The 18,388-nt window shown below is 50.2% G+C and overlaps 1 long non-coding RNA gene across 1 annotated transcript; it reads left to right on the top strand.

The window, feature by feature from the left end:
* Positions 1-14,479: 14,479 nt before the first annotated feature.
* On the top strand, positions 14,480-16,769 carry LOC119923766. Its single transcript, XR_005448959.1, has 3 exons — positions 14,480-14,623; positions 15,189-15,246; positions 16,719-16,769. It is a non-coding gene; the product is annotated as an uncharacterized LOC119923766 (long non-coding RNA).
* The last annotated feature ends 1,619 nt before the right edge of the window (positions 16,770-18,388 follow it).

An 18,388-nucleotide genomic window follows, 5' to 3' on the forward strand; every position in this document is an offset into this window, starting at 1 on the left:
TCCCCCCCGCTCTGCCTAGTGCTATCCCCACAGCCTAGTGCTGTCCGCCCGTTCCGTCTAGTGTTATCCCCCCCGCTCCGTCTAGTGTTATCCGCCCGCTCCGTCTAGTGTTAACCCCCTTGATCCGTCTAGTGTTATACCCCCATTCCATCTAGTACTATCCCCCCGCTCCGTCTAGTGCTATTCCCCCGTTCCAAGTGCTATTCCCCCGTTCCGACTAGTGCTATCACCCGGTTCTGACTAGTTCTATCCCCCCGCTCCGTCTAGTGCTATCTGCCAGCTCCGTCTAGTGCTGTCCCCTCGGCTCCAACTAGTGCTGTCCCCTCCGCTCCGACTAGTGCTGTCCCCCCCGCTCCGACTAGTGCTGTCCCCCCCTCTGTCTACTGCTGTCCCCCCCGCTCCGACTAGTGCTGTCCCCCCCGTTCCGACTAGTGCTGTCCCCCACGCTCCGACTAGTGCTGTTCCCCCCAGCTCCGACTAGTGCTGTCCCCCCCGCTTCGCCTAGAGCTATCCCCCTGCTCTGCCTAGTGCTATCCCCTAGCTCCATCTAGTGTTAATCCCCCCGCTCTGCCTGGGGCTGTTGTCCTCCACCCCGCCAGGGCTGTCGCCCCCCGCCTCTCCTAGTGCTGTCACCCCCCTGCCTTGCCTAGTGCTATCCTCCCCCTGCTCTGCCTAGTGCTATCCCCCCGCTTCGCCTAGTGCTATCCCCCCGCTCCGCCTAGTGCTATCCCCAACATGCCCAGAGCGTTTCTGCACAGAGGTGATCCAGGCAGTGGCGTGAAGTATAGACTGAAGTGGGGAGAGACAGGAGGATGGGAGATCAGAGAGGAGGCCGATGCAGTAATCCAGTCAGGATAGGATGAGAGATTGAACCGGCAAGGTAGCGGTTTGGATGGAGAGGAAAGGGCGGATCTTGGTGATGTTTCGGAGGTGAGCCCGGCATGTTTTGGTGACGGACCGGGTGTGAGGGGTGAACGAGAGAGCGGAGTCGAGGATGACGCCAAGGTGCGGGCTTGTGAGATGGGAAGCTTGGTAATGCCGTCTACAATGATGGGAAAGTCAGGGAGAGGGAAGGGTTTGGGAGGGAAAATAAGGAGTTCAGTCGTGGACATACTGAGTTTTAGATGGCAGGCAGACATCCAGATGGAGATGTCCGGAAGGCAGGAGGAGACCCGAGCCTGAAGGGAGGGAGAGAGAGCAGGCGCAGAGATGTAGATTTGGGTGTCATCAGCGTAGAGAGGGTAGTTGAAGCCATGAATTCACCGAGGGAAGGAGTGTAGGTAGAGAACGACTATGGGGTGGTAGAGAGAAGCAGCCTCCCAGAACAAGCCTCCTGCTGTATCGTACTATTATTCACTGTCAGCAGGCACAGCCTCTCTGAACAAGCCTGGTGTCACCAGGGTTAATAGAGAGGCACGGCCTCCCAGAATAACGATTGGGTGCCACCAGGGGGCAGGCTGCTGCTCTCAGAACAGAGGCTGGTTCTGGTTCCAGGGGCCAGAGGAATCTTCTCCAAAGCTGCTGTTCAGTGCTTCTCCTTGGCCTCTTACACTGTGGGCACATTCAACTCCCAGATTTACCCCATTACTGAGTGGAAGTGTGTTTGTGTGTGTGTGTGTGTGTGTGTGTGTGTGTGTGTGTGTGTGTGTGTGTGTGTGTGTGAATAATAGTGGGGAGGAAAAGTGTTGAGGTGGTTGCCACTCATAGCAGAACAGGGGCTGGGGCTCTGTGCAGGAGGCTGATTTGATTGGGACTGAGAAGCCCCAGGGCCCTTAATTCGACAGATAGGTCAAGCTTCCCTGGGACTATAGCAAAAACTCCTCACCATTCTCTTTAAACCACTTAACCACCTTGCTCCCTCCTACCTCACCTCACTTTTCTCCTACTGTAACCCAGTCCACACGCTTGGCTCCTCTGGTGCTCACCTTCTCACTGTACCTCGATCACATCTACCTCACCGCCGACCTATCCCTCACATCCTACCTCCACCTTCCTTGAAACTCCTCTGACATGGGACTATCTTCAAAAACCTTGGGGAAGCCAGTCAGATTGGTAGCTATTGTTTTGCCATAATTGTGAATGTGTGAGTGTCTGTAGGCATCTACCCACCTTTCAATTAGGCCAAGCACAGGATACACTGTTCTGCTGCATATTGTGGTGGCTCGGTTTCACTTCTGAACTGGTTTCTGAGTGCCTCAAACTGAAGGGGAGACGATTCCCCTTTGACAGGGTCCTACCTTGAGCACTTGAATTGAAAGGGGAGACAATCCCCAGAGAAGGGCTCATACATTAAGGGCCTGAAACTAAACGGGGAGACAATGAGACAAGCGTCATCAAAACCCGAGCCCACGAACCTTCCCAGATGATGAGGAATCTGGCCAGAGTGAGGACATTCGGGCCAGGTTGGGTCCTACCTGGAACTTCAGGCCAGATCATGGAATACCAGGTGGTTAGACCCTTCCTCGGCTGGCCACACTGAGGTCGACTCACACGGATTCCCCAAATATTGGCAGACTGCTCTTCAAGCACTGTAAAATTTCCAGCGATCTCAAAAAAACCAGTGCAAAGAACACGGGCCGTGGAGTCAGAGGGCCTGGGTTCTCATTCCGGTTCCGCCACTTGCTTGCTGTGTGACCTTGGGTAATGGCTTGACTTGTCTGGACCTCAGATTCTTAAATAGCAAAACGGGGATTTGATAACTGGTCTCCCTCTTACTTAGACCGTGAGACCCATGAGGGACAGGGATTATGTCTGACCTAATTGACCTGTGCCAACCCAGTGCTTAGAATAATGTTTAACACATACTAAGTGATTAACAAATACCATAAAAAGAGAATATTCCAGGACTGTGGCCACTTCCCTTGCTCCTTGCGCCCCGCACAAAATGGCCTCGCCACCGCCGCCCGCCCCATCGTGCCGTTCAAACCCGTGATTGCAGCGGAGACGACGAACGCCCCCGCCTCCCAGCCGCACGCGTCACCCGCCCCTCCGGATCTGGACCCCCTTCCGCGCCCCGACGACCCTCGGCCTCCTTTCCGGCGAGGGGGACCGGGCCACGCTGCCCCGCCCCGGGAACCGAGGGTGGCCCTACACCTTGCGCCGCTTGGGCTTCCTCAAGGGAACGCCCACCCTTGGAAGGCACAGCCTTCCACACGCTTTTTCCCACCAGAGTCGAATTAGAGAAGCTGTGTGGCTCGGTGGAAAGAGCACGGGCTTTGGAGTCAGAGGTCATGGGTTCAAATCCCGGCCCCGCCAACTGTCAGCTATGTGACTTTGGGCAAGTCACTTAATCAATCAGTCAATCAATCGTATTTATTGAGCGCTTACTGTGTGCAGAACACTGTACTAAGCGCTTGGGAAGTACAAGTTGGCAACATATGGAGACGGTCCCTACCCAACAGTGGGCTCACAATCTAGAAGGGGGAGACAGAGAACAAAACCAAACATATTAACAAAATAAAATAAATAGAATAGATATGTACAAGTAAAATAAATAAATGATTAGAGTAATAAATATGTACAAACATATATACAGGTGCTGTGGGGAAGGAAAGGAGGTAAGACGGGGGGGATGGAGAGGGGGACAGAGGGGGAGAGGAAGGAGGGGGGCTCAGTCTGGGAAGGCCTAACTTCTCTGTGCCTCAGTTCCCTCATCTGTAAAATGGGGATTAAGACTGTGAGCCCCCCGTGGGACAACCTGATCTCCTTGTAACCTCCCCAGTGCTTAGAACAGTGCTTTGCACATAGTAAGCGCTTAATAAAAATGCCATCATTATAATTGGCCGCTAGTCCAAAGTGGGAGCGGCCGCGGACTTTATCGAGTGCCGCCCTACAAAATGTAGGCTGCTGCCCAGCCCGGCCCGGCCCGTCCTTTGACGGACTGCGGACTGCGCCGTGCCCACGGGGCCCGGAACGTGTGTGTCCGCCGGGTCGTGACCCTCCCGGGAACCGCCGACTCACCTTGGGCCTTGCCTAGTGTGTCCCACCAGAAATGCCCGCAAAAACCCGTCACCACTCCAACTTCCCTAGGAGGAGTCAGGTGAGAGCCCAGGCGCAGGTGGGGACCTGTTTCTTTCGGGGCTTCCCATTTCACCCGACCAGCCAGCGTGATGGTAGTTTGGAAGGCAAACCGAGAATATCGTCGTCTGTATCACTGCACTTATTGGTGGCTTTTTTGGCGGGGGAAGGAGAGGGGGTAACTAGAAGCTTTTTTCTAGTGTTCGATGGGCTCAGCTTATTCTCTTGCAGAAGAAAATGGCTCATTGGGCGCATTCTGATTTATTTTTACGAGTGTACTCATTTGCGCTTATCACCGGTCTTTAAAATTGCGCAATTTTATCTGGGAACTTCGCATTAAAATAATATGAATACCTGACTGTTTTACCGTGGTTGCATATCAAATCCTGTCTCTAATAGTAAAGTGTGATCTCCCCTGTAAGGAAATGCACTCAACCCAAGTACTATTTTGGGCATTCCACCTAGCCTCCAGAGTTGTGACTTGAGTTAAGGACTTCGGCCTACGGTTGGCTTCTTTTTGAACCCTAAGTCCCACACTGTAGGAGGATCCCACATCCGCGTGGTTTTGGAGTTACACATCTGTAACATTCTGGTTACGGAAGCGGCGTGGCTCAGTGGAAAGAGCCCGGGCTTGGGAGTCAGAGGTCACGGGTTCTAATCCCGGCTCCACCATTTATCGGCTGTGTGACTTTGGGCAAGTCACCTAACTTCTCTGTGCCTTAGTTACCTCATCTGTAAGTAAAATGGAGATTAAGATTGTGAGCCCCACGTGGGACAACCTGATTACCTTGTATCCCGCCAGCGCTTAGAACAGTGCTTTCCACATAGTAAATGCTTAACAAATACCATCATTATTATTATTATTCTGGTGCTTTACACTTTTTGGCGAGGATAGGTAGTATGTATGGTATTTGCTCTCTTGGTGGCATACGTGACTTGCTGCTCTTTTTAATACTTTGTCTCCTACTGAGCAGCATGGCTCAGAGGACAGAGCACGGGCTTGGGAGTCAGAGGTCATGGGTTCTAATCACAGCTCTGCCACTTATCAGCTGTGTGACTTTGGGCAAATCACTTAACTTCTCTGTGCCTCAGTTCCCTCATCTGGAAAATGGGGATTAAAACTGAGCTCCATGTGGGACAACCTGATTACCTTGTATCCTCCCAGTGCTTAGAACAATGCTTGGCATATCGTAAGTGCTTAACAAATGCTAACGTTATTATTATTATTATTATCGAAAGCCCGTGGGAGTCTTAGGGTGACCAAAATTGTACCTCTCCTCCTCTGCCTGCAGTAATGGATGTGCCCTCAAGCCACTGGCAGTCCCTGGCTCCCTGGTGGCGGTGAGGGGAGAGGGCATTTTCCTGAGTGTGGAGGAGGTGGAGGGCAGCGGTGGGAAGGAACTGGGTGCAGCTGATCCTCTCACTTCCATTCAAGGAGTGCTTGGAGAGAGTCGAAGGAGTCAGCATGGCCTAGTAGTAAGAGCCTGGGCCTGGAAGTCGGAAAGAGCCGGATTCTGATACCAACTCTTAGGGGAAATTGGGCAAGTCATTTCCCTTTTTTAAATGGTATTTGTTAAAGCACTTATGTGCCAGGCACTGTAATAATAATAATAATAATGATAATAATAATAGTATTTGTTAAGAGCTTATGCTGGGGTAGATGCACTGTTGTCAGGTTGGACACAGTTCCTTGTCCCACCTGGGGCACTCAGTCTTCACCCCCATTTTCCAGATGAGGGAACTGAAGCCCAGAGAAGTGAAGTGACTTGCCCAAGCTCACACAGCAGACAAGTGGCAAACTTGGGATTGGAACCCCCATCACTGTTGACGGCACTACCATCCTAAACGTCTCACAAGCCCGCAACCGTGGTGTCATCCTCGACTCCGCTCTCTCGTTCACCCCTCACATCCAAGCGGTTACCAAAACCTGCCGGTCTCACCTCCGCAACGTTGCCAAGATCCGCCCTTTCCTCTCCATCCAAACCACTACCCTGCTCGTTCAAGCTCTCATCCTATCCCGTCTGGATTACTGTAACAGCCTCCTCTCCGATCTCCCGTCCTCCTGTCTCTCCCCACTTCAATCCATAATTCACGCCGCTGCCCAGATTGTCTTTGTCCAGAAACGCTCTGGTCATGTTACTCCCCTCTTCAAAAATCTCCAATGGCTACCAGTCAACCATCAGGCAGAAACTCCTCACCCTCGGCTTCAAGGCTCTCCATCACCTCGCCCCCTCCTACCTCACCTCCCTTCTCTCCTTCTACAGCCCAGCCCGCACCCTCCGCTCCTCTGCCGCTAATCTCCTCACCGTGCCTCGTTCTCGCCTGTCCCGCCGTCGACCCCCGGCCCACGCCATCCTCCTGGCCTGGAATGCCCTCCCTCCGCACATCTGCCAAGCTAGCTCTCTTCCTCCCTTCAAGGCCCTACTGAGAGCTCACCTCCTCCAGGAGGCCTTCCCAGACTGAGCCCCCTCCTTCCTCTCCCCCACCCCCCCATCCCCCGCCTTACCTCCTTCCCTTCCCCACAGCACCCGTATATATGTATATATGTTTGTACGTATTTATTACTCTATTTTTTATTTTACTTGTACATATTTATTCTACTTATTTTATTTTGTTAATATGTTTTGTTTTGTTTTGTTCTCTGTCTCCCTCTCCTAGACTGTGAGCCCACTGTTGGGTAGGGACCATCTCTATATGTTGCCAACTTGTACTTCCCAAGCGCTTAGTACAGTGCTCTGTACACAGTAAGCGCTCAATAAATACGATTGAATGAATGAATGAATGAATGAACCCAGGCCCTTCTGATGCCCAGGCTCGTGCTAGTCTATCCACTAGGCCAACCTGCCTCAGTCCCCTTATCTAGTAATGTAATGTGCTTGACTCAGATCAAGCTTGGCTCCTCAATTTGAGTAAATCATGAAACCAAGATATTTGAGTCAACCAAATAGCCAAGTTACTTGAGTCAAACAAATGGCCAAGTTATTTGAGTCAATCAAATGATTGGGCTTGGCTTTGAGTAAATCAAGTCACCAGGTAGTATGACAATCAAACTACTGGGCTTGACTGGCTTGAATCAATTAACCAAGCCTCGAGTCAATCGACCCATCAGCCACACCCGGCGTGGTGAAGCCGGTCTAGGCAGAGGGAAAGGTCAGAGAGAAGGGTAGACCAAAGCATGACCTTGACCACTGTGCTTCCACAGCTCACAGTTTTAATCCCCAGTTTACAGATGAGGTCATTGAGACCCAGAGATTTGAAGTGAGTTGCCTAAGGTCATCCAGCAGACAAGCAGCGGAGCACGGTTTAGAACCCAGGTCCTTCAGACTCCCAGGCCTGCACTCTATCGACTAGCCACGTTGCTTCTCCTGCTAATCTTCCTTCCCCCTTTATAATCGGCATCGATCATACCTCTATCTGGGAATGTAGTTTTCTGAGGAACCCCAAAGCTGAAGCGCGATATGGACTATTTGGAGGAACCAAAAGAGAATGATAGAAATGTTTAAAATAGCACTGTAACGTTAAACGAAAGAAAGATTAGAAGCAAGATTAAAAACGGGTTTCCCTGCTTAGAGAACGTGAGAGGCCTTAATCACGGAACCCAAGGGTGTGAAGGAATAGCATTTCTTCTAGATATCTTCTAGGCTGTGAGCCCGTTGTTGGGTAGGGATTGTCTCTATCTGTTGCTGAATTGTACTTCCCAAGCACTTAGTACAGTGCTCTGCACACAGTAAGCGCTCAATAAATATAATGGAATGAATGGATATCATATGAGTGATGGTAAGCCGTTGTTCTAGACAACTGATAACCGTCTCCTCCGGTTTCGTCTGTCAGTTGCTCTGTCCATTGCCTGCTATGTGACCTTGTGCAAGTCACTCCACTTCTTTGGGCCTCAGTTTCCTCAGCTGTAAAATGGGAATTGAACCCTACTCCCTCCTACTTAGACTTTGAGCCCCACGTGGGACGAGGATTGTGTCCAACCTGATAACTCTCAATGCTTAGAACACATAATAAGTGCTTAACAAATACTATTAAAAAAAAAGAAAAATGAACCGAAAAACCGCCACAATGATCCGGAGCATTTCATAGTCAGTATTTGATTGAAAGTGAAAAAATTAATAATTGTGGTATTTGTTCAGCACTTCTTATGTGTCAAACACTGTTCAAAATTGAAGCCATTAGGAAGATTCTGGGCTGGGTAGAGATACAGTGAAGCGCATGACCTAGCAGAAAGTATACGGGTTTAGGAATCAAAGTACCTGGGTTCCGATCCCGGCTCGGCTGCTTGTCCACGGTGTGACCTTTGTTTTTTTGTTTTTTTGTTAAGTGCTTAATATGTGCCAATCACTGTTCTAAGCACTGGGGTAGATACAAGGTAATCGGGTTGTCCCACATGGTGCTCACAGTCTTAATCCCCATTTTCCAGATGAGGTAACTGAGGCCCAGAGAAGTTAAGTGACTTGCCCAAAGTCACATAGCTGACAAGTGGTGGAGCCAGGATTAGAACCCATGATTTCTGATTCCCACGCTACTTCCCTGACCTTGGGCAAGTCACTTCACTTCCCTGGACCTCTGTGACCTCAACTGGAAAATGGGGATTAAGATTGTGTGTCCCATATGGGTACAGGGACTCTGTCCAACCAGATTAGCTTGTATCTACCCCAGCATTTAGTACAACGCCTGGCACATAGTAAGGGCTTAACAAATGCCACAATAATTATTGAAGCATCAGCAAAGAACCCAGTGGAGGAGCCTTTGGAGATCTTTTAAAGAAAGGTCCAGTGTTGTTTGTCTGGGACGGTTTAAAAGTAACCTTGCCAGAAGGCAGGGGAATATTCTAGACAACCTCTCAAAGTTCCCTCCAGGCCTCTGCTTGGACCATACGGCAAATTTGGGTAGGGGTATATCCAACTCAGTATAGATATATTCCCTTAATTACAGCTCCCTGGAGATACCAGGGAGGGAATTTTGTATTCATTTTTCATGTGTTTTAAGTGTTTGTCTTGAGCCAAAGTTCTGTTTCTGTCCCATTAAAAAAAATAATAAAAAACTTGATTTGTTTCCTTTTAGCCAGAATATGAGACTGATGACCCTATCTGTGCCTACATGTTCTCAATACTTGTGGTGTTCACGACACTGCGAATCGAATGGTATACCGTAGTAATTATGCTGTAAGATAAGAACTGTGGAAAGAGGATTGCTTTATCTCCATTTTTATCCCTGACACCTGGGAGCTCATCAGTTTCCTCCTGGCTGCCTGCATTCAAACCATTTTCTTCCTTTTTTTTAAATGGAATTCGTTAAGCACCTACTATGTGCAGACACTGTACTAAGCACTGGGGTAGATGCAAGTCAGATTGGACACAGTCCCTGTCCCACATGGGGCTCACAGTCTTAATCCCCATTTTACAGATAAGGTCACTAAGGTCCAGAGAAGTGAAGTGACTTGCTCAAGGTCACACAGCAGACAAGTTGTAGAGACAGGATTAGAACTCAAGCCCTTCTGCCTCCCAGGCCCCTGCCATCCTCACTAGGCCATGCTGCTTCTCCTGCTTGAAATACTGAGAATAGTGCCAAGTACTCACTAGTAAATATTGCAGAGTTTGTTGGGTTTTTTTACCTGTAGACTGTACACTCCTTGTGGACAGGGAACATGTCTGCCAACTCTGCTTTACTGTACTTTCCCAGGTTTTTAATCCAGTGCCCTGCACGCACAGTAAGCACTTATTAAATGCCTTTGATTGAGCAATTCATTCATTCAATCGTATTTCTTAAGCACTTACTGTGTGCAGAACACTTGTACTAAGTGCTTGGGTAGGAACAATACAACGGTCTACAGTGACAGTTCCTGCCCACAATGAGCTCAAAGTCTGGTGTGGGGTAGAGGGGAGATGGGCATCAATATAAATAGATAAAATTGCAGATATATACATAACTGCTGTGTGGGAGGGGGCGGGCAGGGAAGAGCTAGTTAGGCGATGCAGAAGGGAGTGGGAGATAAAGAAAAGTGAGGCTTATCCATCATCATCCTCAGCAGCATTTATTAAATGCCTGCTTTTTGCAAGAGCACTCTACTAGATGGCTGGGAGCATAAAAAACCTATAAGACCTGACACCTCCTGGTCTTGTAGGAGCTTATGGCCTAACGATGCAGGATCTCTAGAAGGATAAAGTGCCCTGGGGTAGGTAGAGGTGGGGAAAATCAAATTAGTTCATGTTTCCATTGGTTAGAAAGATTTTAGGAGGCAGAGGGAGAAGGAATGGAACCTAATGGGATTATTGATTCATGTTCATTTATTCAGTCATTTATTCAATGGAATCTATTGAGTGCTTACTGTGTGTAGAGCACTGCACTAAGCACTTGGGACAGTACAAAACAACAACAAATGGACACATTCGCTATCAACAACGAGCTTACAAAATTCTGGATAGCCTTGTCTTTTTTTTTTTTGTTATGGTGTTTGTTAAGTGCTTCTGTGCCAGGCACTGTACTAAGTGCTGGGGTAGATAGAAGCTAATCCAGTTGGATGCAGTCCATGTCCCACATGGGGCTAATAGCCTTAATCCCCATTTTCCAGAAGATGGAACCTAAGCCCAGAGAAGGAAGTGACTTGCCCAAGGACCCACAGCAGACAGGTGACAGAGCTAGCTGGGATTAGAACCCAGGTCCTTCTGACTCTCAGGTCCGGGCTCTATCCTCTCGGCTACTCTGCTTCTCACCATTAATATGGGTATTCAAGCTTTGGCTGTATTTTGTGGCTCTCTGTATTTTGTGCTCAAAACATAGCAGCATGGCTCAGTGGAAAGAGCCCGGGATTTGGAGTCAGAGGTCATGGGTTCAAACTCCTGCTCTGCCAATTGTCAGCTGTGTGACTTTGGGCAAGTCACTTCACTTCTCTGCGCCTCAGTTCCCTCACCTGGAAAATGGGGATGAAGACTGTGAGCCCCCCGTGGGACAACCTGATCACCTTGTAACAACCCCCCCAGCGCTCAGAACAGTGCTTTGCACATAGTAAGCACTTAATAAATGCCATCATCATTATTATTATTATTATATCTCCTGACGGCCCACAGAGTCTGGTGAATATTGTCCCGTCCCATCTTGACTACTGTATCGGTCTCCTCGCTGGTCCCTCTGCCTCCGGTCTCTCTATCGCCCAGTGTATTTTCCAAAAATCTCACCTGGAACAGCAATAGTTCAAACCACGGAAGTGAATGAGCTCCCCGAGGGAGTGAGTGTAAAGTCAGACAGAAAGGGTCTCAGAAGAGAACCTCAAGAGATCCACCCAAGTTAAGGGATGGAGGGAGAAGAGGAACTGGTGAAAGACTTTTTCTTGACTTTGTTTTTTGAATGGTATTTGTTAAGCACTTACTATGTGCGAGGCACTGTTCTAAGTACTGGGGTTGATACGAGAAAGTCGGGTCGGACAGAGTCCCTGTCCCCCATGGGGCTCACAGTTTTAATCCCCATTTTACAAACGAGGTCACCGAGGCCCAGAGAACTGAAGCGACTTGCCCGAGGACACATAGCTGACAAGTAGCGGAACTAGGATTAGAACACAGGTCCTTCTGCTTCACAGGCCTGGGCAATATCCACTAGGCCTTGCCACGTATAGAGTCCGAGACCGTCGATGGGCAGATGAGAACTGTGTCAAACTGTGTTCGGCCCACCTATCCAGGATTCCGGCGCACCTGGTCAGACACTGTGACTCGTAGGAATTTTTTGTCCTTATTATGCTCCAGGGCCTGTACTAATTGCTCGGGCAGAAACTAGCTGATCACATTGGACACAGTCCCTGTCCCACTTGGGGCCCACAGTCTTCATCCCCATTTTACGGATGAGGGAACTGAGGCCCGGAGAAGTGAAGTGACTTACCCAAGGTCACACAGAAGACAAGTGGCAGAGCTGGCATAAGAACCCATGACCTTCTGACTCCCAGACCCGGGTCTGTATTTTTCATGGAAAAACATTTCCTTGTCATGGGAGTGTGATGATTACACTCCCCCAATTCGAGGCCAGAAAGGAGGGGAGGCAGGCGGGAGCAGGAAGGCTGGGTCTAGGCCGCAGGCCTAGGGCTTCCTTTGCTAACCCCCTGCCACACCCTAGACCGAGCCACCGGAGCCCGTCGCGATACGGGGGTCGCCCGCTGGCCTCCCGCAGCCCGAGCCACCGTCGATCGGTTATCGGTCGATCGTATCTATTGAGCGTTTACTCTGTGCAGAGCACTGTACTGAGTGCTTGGGAAAGTACACTGCAATAGAGTGGATGGACATAATCCCCATCCTTAAGGAGCTTGCAGTCTACAGGGGAAGACAGACACTGAAATAAATTAGAGAGAGAGGAGACGGCCACGTGGGACTGGCAAGTGCTTAGAGGGATACCATCCAAGTGCACAGGCCATGTAGAAGGGAGAACAATTAGGGGAAATGAGAACTTAGTTGTGGAAGACCTTTTGGAGGATATAATAATAATGATAATAATTCTGGCATTTGTTAAGTGCTTACTATGTGTCAGTCACTGTTCTAAGCACTGGGGTAGATACAAGGTACTAGGGTTGTCCCACATGGGGCTCACAATCTTAACCTCAATCCCCACTTTATTGATGAGGTAACTGAATCACAGAGAAGTTAAGTGGCTTCCCCAAGGTCACACAGCAGACAAGTGGAGGAGCCGGGATTAGAACCCACGTCCTCGGACTCCCAAGCCTGTGCTCTCTCCACGAATCCGTGCTGCGTAGATGTGTTTTTAAGAGGGCTCCGAAGATGGGGAGAGCAGTGGGCTATTTGATTTGAAGGGCCAGGATTTTCTGGCCATTCCTCGGGTCCGGTGTCAGCGGCCTGGACGTGGGGGTTGTGAGGAGGGAACTGAGATGGGACAGGAAAGGGGGGTGGGGGTCGGGCCGGAGATGAGACTGGCTGGAGAAGTGTTTGGAATTAGTGTTTCTCTGGACGGACCTTTTCATCCTATCCTAATCATTCGTTCAGCTGTATTTACTGAGCACTTACTATGTGCAGAGCGCTGTACTACGCGCTTGGAAAGTACAATTTGGCAACAGATAGAGACGATCCCTACCCGACAACGGGCTCACAGACTAGAAGGGGAGACAGACAACAAAACAAAACAAGTAGACAGGCGTCACTAGCATCAGAATAGATAAATAGAATTATAGATATATACACATCATTAATAAAATAAATAGAATAATAATTATGTACAGATATACACAAGAGCTGTGGGGCAGGGAAGTGGGTAGCGTAGAAGGAGGGAGTAGGGGCGATGGGGAGAAGAGGAGGAGCAGAGGAAAAGGGGGGCTCACTCTGGACAGGCCTACCTATCCTACTCTATCCTTTTGGCAGCCATACCCTATCCAATGATGCAGCTGGGCCTTCTCTCAGGGACAACTGATCTCTACCCCAGCTGTTTCCAATCAGGGGAATTAGTGACTAAGGCACACACGCCCTGCCCCCACACTCTTCCTGCCCTATATAAGCCTTACCTTTTTCAAGGCTCGTTGTCTTTGAATCATGGTAGTGGCTGGGTTTGGGAGAATAAGGGGGGTTTTTTTTGGAAGGAAGCTTTGATCTGCTTAGTAGGTGGGAGTTTTTCGAGGTTACTTAATTACCCCCAAATCCTGTCTGTAGGGCTGGACTGAGAGGGTATTTTTGCTCTACCCTGACCTCATTCATTCCTGCATTGGAGGGCAGGCGTGGTTAGTGGGCTAAAGAGGTTATTACTCCATCTTAGCAGGCTTCCTGATCACTCAAACTGCCTCTTTGTTCTCCCACCTCTCTCCCTGGCTGTGGAAGTTCTAAGGGACACTTTGCTACTGCAATCAATCAACAGCATTTGAGAACTTCCTTCAGGAGGAGCACTGTACTAACTGCTTGGGGGAGTCTAATAGAACAGATTAAGTAGACATGTTTCTTGCAGACTTGCCTCACCACCTCAACACACCTGTCCCCTCTTCTCTGCTCTCATTACCATGTTGCTTTCCCTTAAACCTTCAGATAGGCTTGTCTTGTGCATGTTGACATAGTTCCCTTTTAAATTTATAGGTCCAGTATTGGAATAATGAGGGGGTTTGGATCCAGATGATACAGTACAGGTAAGGGGAGATTCTGGATACTTAATTGATGTGGGGTGAATGCTTCAGTGCTTAGAGGGTGGGATTAAGTGCATTGGTGAGCTGGAAGGGAAAATTAAGTGTGTTTTTTAGGAGGGGGTGGGGAGATGAGAACTTTAGGGAAGGCCTGTTAGAGAAGAAACAAATTCAGAAGGCCTTTTATAGAGATGGAAGACTCCTGGTGTGTCAACAGGGTAGGTGGGGGGTGGGAGTGCCTGCTGGGAGGATGTTTGGGATGGGTTGAGGGTGGATGTGGTCCAGGTGAGGCATAAGGAGCTGGCTGGAGCTTTCAGGCTTTTCCTAATCCCAGGTGGATGTCAAAGAAGTCCTGATGAGCAGACAAAAGGACCAATTTATTTCTCCTCCCAGAAGCTTCTCACCACACTTCCTGGTAGTGAGGACCGTTGCCCCTTCAGGGAGGACCCAGAACAGCTGATCCCCATGGAGATGAGGAATCAAGAGCTGAGCTTCCATCCCTAAGGGAAGGTGATGGGGGCATGACTAGGGGCTACTGTGGGAGGAGGGCAAGGTGTAGAGAGGGGTGTGTTACTCTCAGTACTGTGGCTGGTTCTACCCACTGGGGCTAAGGCTCTGCATAGGGAACTGGTTCTGTGACTTGACTGTGGGACTGAGAAAGCCCAGGGCCCATAATTCTATAGAAGGGTCATTTCTCCCTGAACCCACAGTCCTGTCTACAGGGTCACCCTGCAAATCCTCAGCTCTTCTAGAGGTGGAACCCCTTTGTGCTTGACAGTGACTGCCTCTGAGGGAATTAGGAGGGTGTGGGGGAATGGGGGAGTGGGGGGAAAGCCTAGTGTTAACAGTGAAGCTGACCAGGTGTTTTTTGGCTTGCTAGAGGTGAGCTCTTCCAGGCTCAAAAACTTCCCCAAGGCCCTCCCTGCAGAACTATTATGTGGGGTTTTCATTTCATGGATGTTGACCTTCTCATTCCCTTGATGGGGGTGGAGGGCGGGTAGTAGGTTGAAGGGCCTAAGGCTCCCTCTCAGAAGGTTTCCTGTCCACTCAAACTTGCTCTTTCTTTGTTCTCCAGCTTCTCGCTGTGGCTGGGGAAGTTCTAAAGGACACTTGGCTCCTGCAATCCATCAACGGTGGGTGAGTGCTAAGTATATGCAGAACACTGTACTAAGTGTTTGGGGGAATACAATGCAACAGAACAATCACACCTGTTGCCTGCCACCCTCTTTCACCCACCTCAGCAGAACACCTGTCCCCACTTGTCTGCAATTCTGAGAGAGTTGCCTTTCAATCTTATAGGTGCAGTGGGGAAAGGTGGGGGGTGTTTCCAGATGATGCAATACAGGTAAGGGAGGGATTTGAGTAAAAGGATATGTACTTCATGGGGGCGAGGCAGTGTGTGTGGGGGGGAGTTCATGCTTCAGGGTTTAGTGGGTGAGTAAGTGCGTGGGTGAGCTGGAAGAAAAAATCAAGTGTATGTTTGTGTGTCTGGGGTGTGGAGAGATGAGAGCTTTAGTCAGGGAAGGTTTGTTGGAGAAGAAACAATTTCAGTAAGGCTTGTAAAGATTTGGGAGACTGCTGATAGGTCCACTGTGTGGGTAGGGGGTGGGAGTTCCGGGGGGGAGGATGTGTGGATTGTGGATGGATGTGGTCCAAGTGTCCCCCTTCAGTGAGGACCCAGATGAGCTGATTTCCATGGTGAGGAAGAATGAGCCGAGCTTCCATCTCTAAGATGGTGATGGTGGACCTGAGGAGACCCAGTGTCCTTAATTCTTTAGATGGATCAATCAATCCTACCTGAATCCACAGCCCCGTCCCAGGGTCACCCTGCCACATCCTCAGTCCTTCCAGAGTTGGAACCCCTCTGTGCATGACAGTGAATGCCTCTGAGGGAGTTAGGGGGAAGTCCGGGGAGGGGGGGATGGGAGGAGGGGAGAGTCTAGTGTTTGAGTGTAGCTGGCTAGGTGCTTTCTGGCTTGCTAGCCGTGAGCTCTCCTAGACCAGGAAATTTCCCCAGTTTTCCCCGGAGCTGTTTGTGGGGGATATCATCCCTCACCTATACTGATCTCATTCATGCCTGTGTTGGGGGTCAGGGGTAGGTAGAGGGGTGAAGGGCCTAGCACTCCATATCGGAAGGCTTACTGGCCACCTCTCCGTTCCTCAGCTTCTTGCTGTGGCTACGTTAGTTCTAATAGACACTGCGCTCCTGCAGTCAATTGACATGAGCCCGCTGTTGTGTAGGGACCGTCTCTATCAATCAATCATATTTATTGAGCGCTTACTGTGTGCAGAGCACTGTACTAAGTGCAAACTCTATATGTTCTCAACTTGTACTTCCCAAGCGCTTAGTACAGTGCTCTGCACACAGTAAGCACTCAATACGATTGAATGAATGATACTGGAATGTGTCCTACATGCAGAGCACTAACCTAAGTGCTTGGGGATAGTACAGTGCAGGGGAATTAGCAGGTGTGTTCTCTGTAGCCCTGACTCACCACCAAAGCACACTTGTCCTCACTTGTCTCCTCACTATGGTGTCTCCTTTCCTGAGACTTTGCTAGGCATGTCTTACATATTGTAACATAATTTCTTTTCAATATTCTAGGTCCAGCATCACTTTACTGAAGAGTCCCAGCTGATAATACAAGTGAAAGAGCTGAGTATATGTACCTAATTTCTGTGGGGTGAATTGCTTGGTGGGTGGGACTAAATGCATGGGTGAGTTGCAAGGAAAAACAGAGTGTGTGTGTCCACCCATCCTATTATCTTGTGGAGTTCTGTAGCCTCCAACTTGTATCTTTGTAGGGAGCATAGAAAGGTTTGGTATGGAGTATTGCAAGTCTTACCACTCCTCTTCTTTAGTCTGCCTTTGTACTGGAGACTTGTTGTTGTTTAAGTCCAGGCCTCTTCCACTGTGGGAGTGTTGGGATCCAATGGCAGGGGTAGGGAAGAGTGGAGAATCCAGGCTTCTGTGGCTGTTCTCTCATGCCTATTGAATGCCAGGCTGATCTGCGGGATGCTGGAGAAATGTCTCTACGTTGAAGAAACAGCATCATTTGAGTTTCCTTCTCAACTTGCAGGAGCACCATCAGACCAATCACTCCACGCAGTGCGCTGAGGGAAATCTTGGAAATAGGACCACCTCAATGATACCATGGCCGGTGAGAAGTAATTTAACTTGGTGTATCTGCTCCGCAACAATAATTCCCTTCTCTCACTGACTCCAATGCCTATTTCCATGACCGTCTGTTCTAGATTTAGAGGAGGCAACTTCTGGAGCTTAATAATCTATTCTCCATAATCAATACTTTCACAACTATCAAACTGGTCCTATGCCCCCCTCACTTTGGTCCTATCGGGGTGCTGCCGCCCCCCACCCCCACCCCCGCGCAATCCATCTGGTCCTATGCCCCCCGCTCCTTCTGGTCCTTTGCCCCCCCACCCCAGCCCCCACTCTGCCTGGTGTTATTGCTCCTGGTCTGGTTCTATCCTCCCTGCTCATTCTAGTTCGATTCCCCCGCCCCCCGGCTCTGGCTAGTTCTGTTTCCCCCCCCCCCCCCCGCTCGGTCGAAATCTATAGATCTATACCCCCACTCTGACTGGTCTTATCACCACCCCGCTGCTCCCACTGGTCCTATAGTCCCCAGCTTTGATTGGTTCTATCCCCCATCCTCCTTCTGGTCCTTTCTCCCCCGCTCCATCTGGTCCTTTCCCACCCCTGCTCCGACTGGTCCTACCCCCCTCGGCTCCAACTGGTCCTATTGCGCGCCCCCCCATTGCCCCCGCTCTGACCAGTCCTACTGTACCCCCACCCTGCTCCGATGGGTCCTACTGCCCCCGCTATTGTGCTGTCCACCCCACTCCCTGCTAGGACTCGTGCTTTCACCCCCTGCCCGGCCTAGTGCTGTGACCCCCTCCCGCCCCGCCTAGCGTTGTCGTCCCCTCGCCACTAGTGCTGTTGGTCCCCACCCTGCCTAGTGCTGTTGGCCCCTGCCCCGCCTAGGGCTGTCGCCCCCCCTACTTTGTCTATTGCGATCCCCCCTGCTCTGCCTAGTGCTATCCGCCCATGCTCCTTTTAGTGCTATACACCCCCGCTCCGCCTACCGCCGTGGCCCTCCCTCTCCGCCTACCGCCGTGGCCCTCCCTCTCCGCCTACCGCTGTCGTCCCCCCGCTCCGCCTACCGCTGTCGCCCCCCCCACCCCCGGCTCCGGCTAGTGCTATCCCTCTCGCTAGTGCTGTCCCCTCCACTCTCGCTAGTGCTGTCCCCTCCACTC

The sequence above is a fragment of the Tachyglossus aculeatus genome, unplaced genomic scaffold (assembly GCF_015852505.1).
Source record: "Tachyglossus aculeatus isolate mTacAcu1 unplaced genomic scaffold, mTacAcu1.pri scaffold_246_arrow_ctg1, whole genome shotgun sequence".
In the NCBI taxonomy this organism is placed as follows: domain Eukaryota; kingdom Metazoa; phylum Chordata; class Mammalia; order Monotremata; family Tachyglossidae; genus Tachyglossus; species Tachyglossus aculeatus.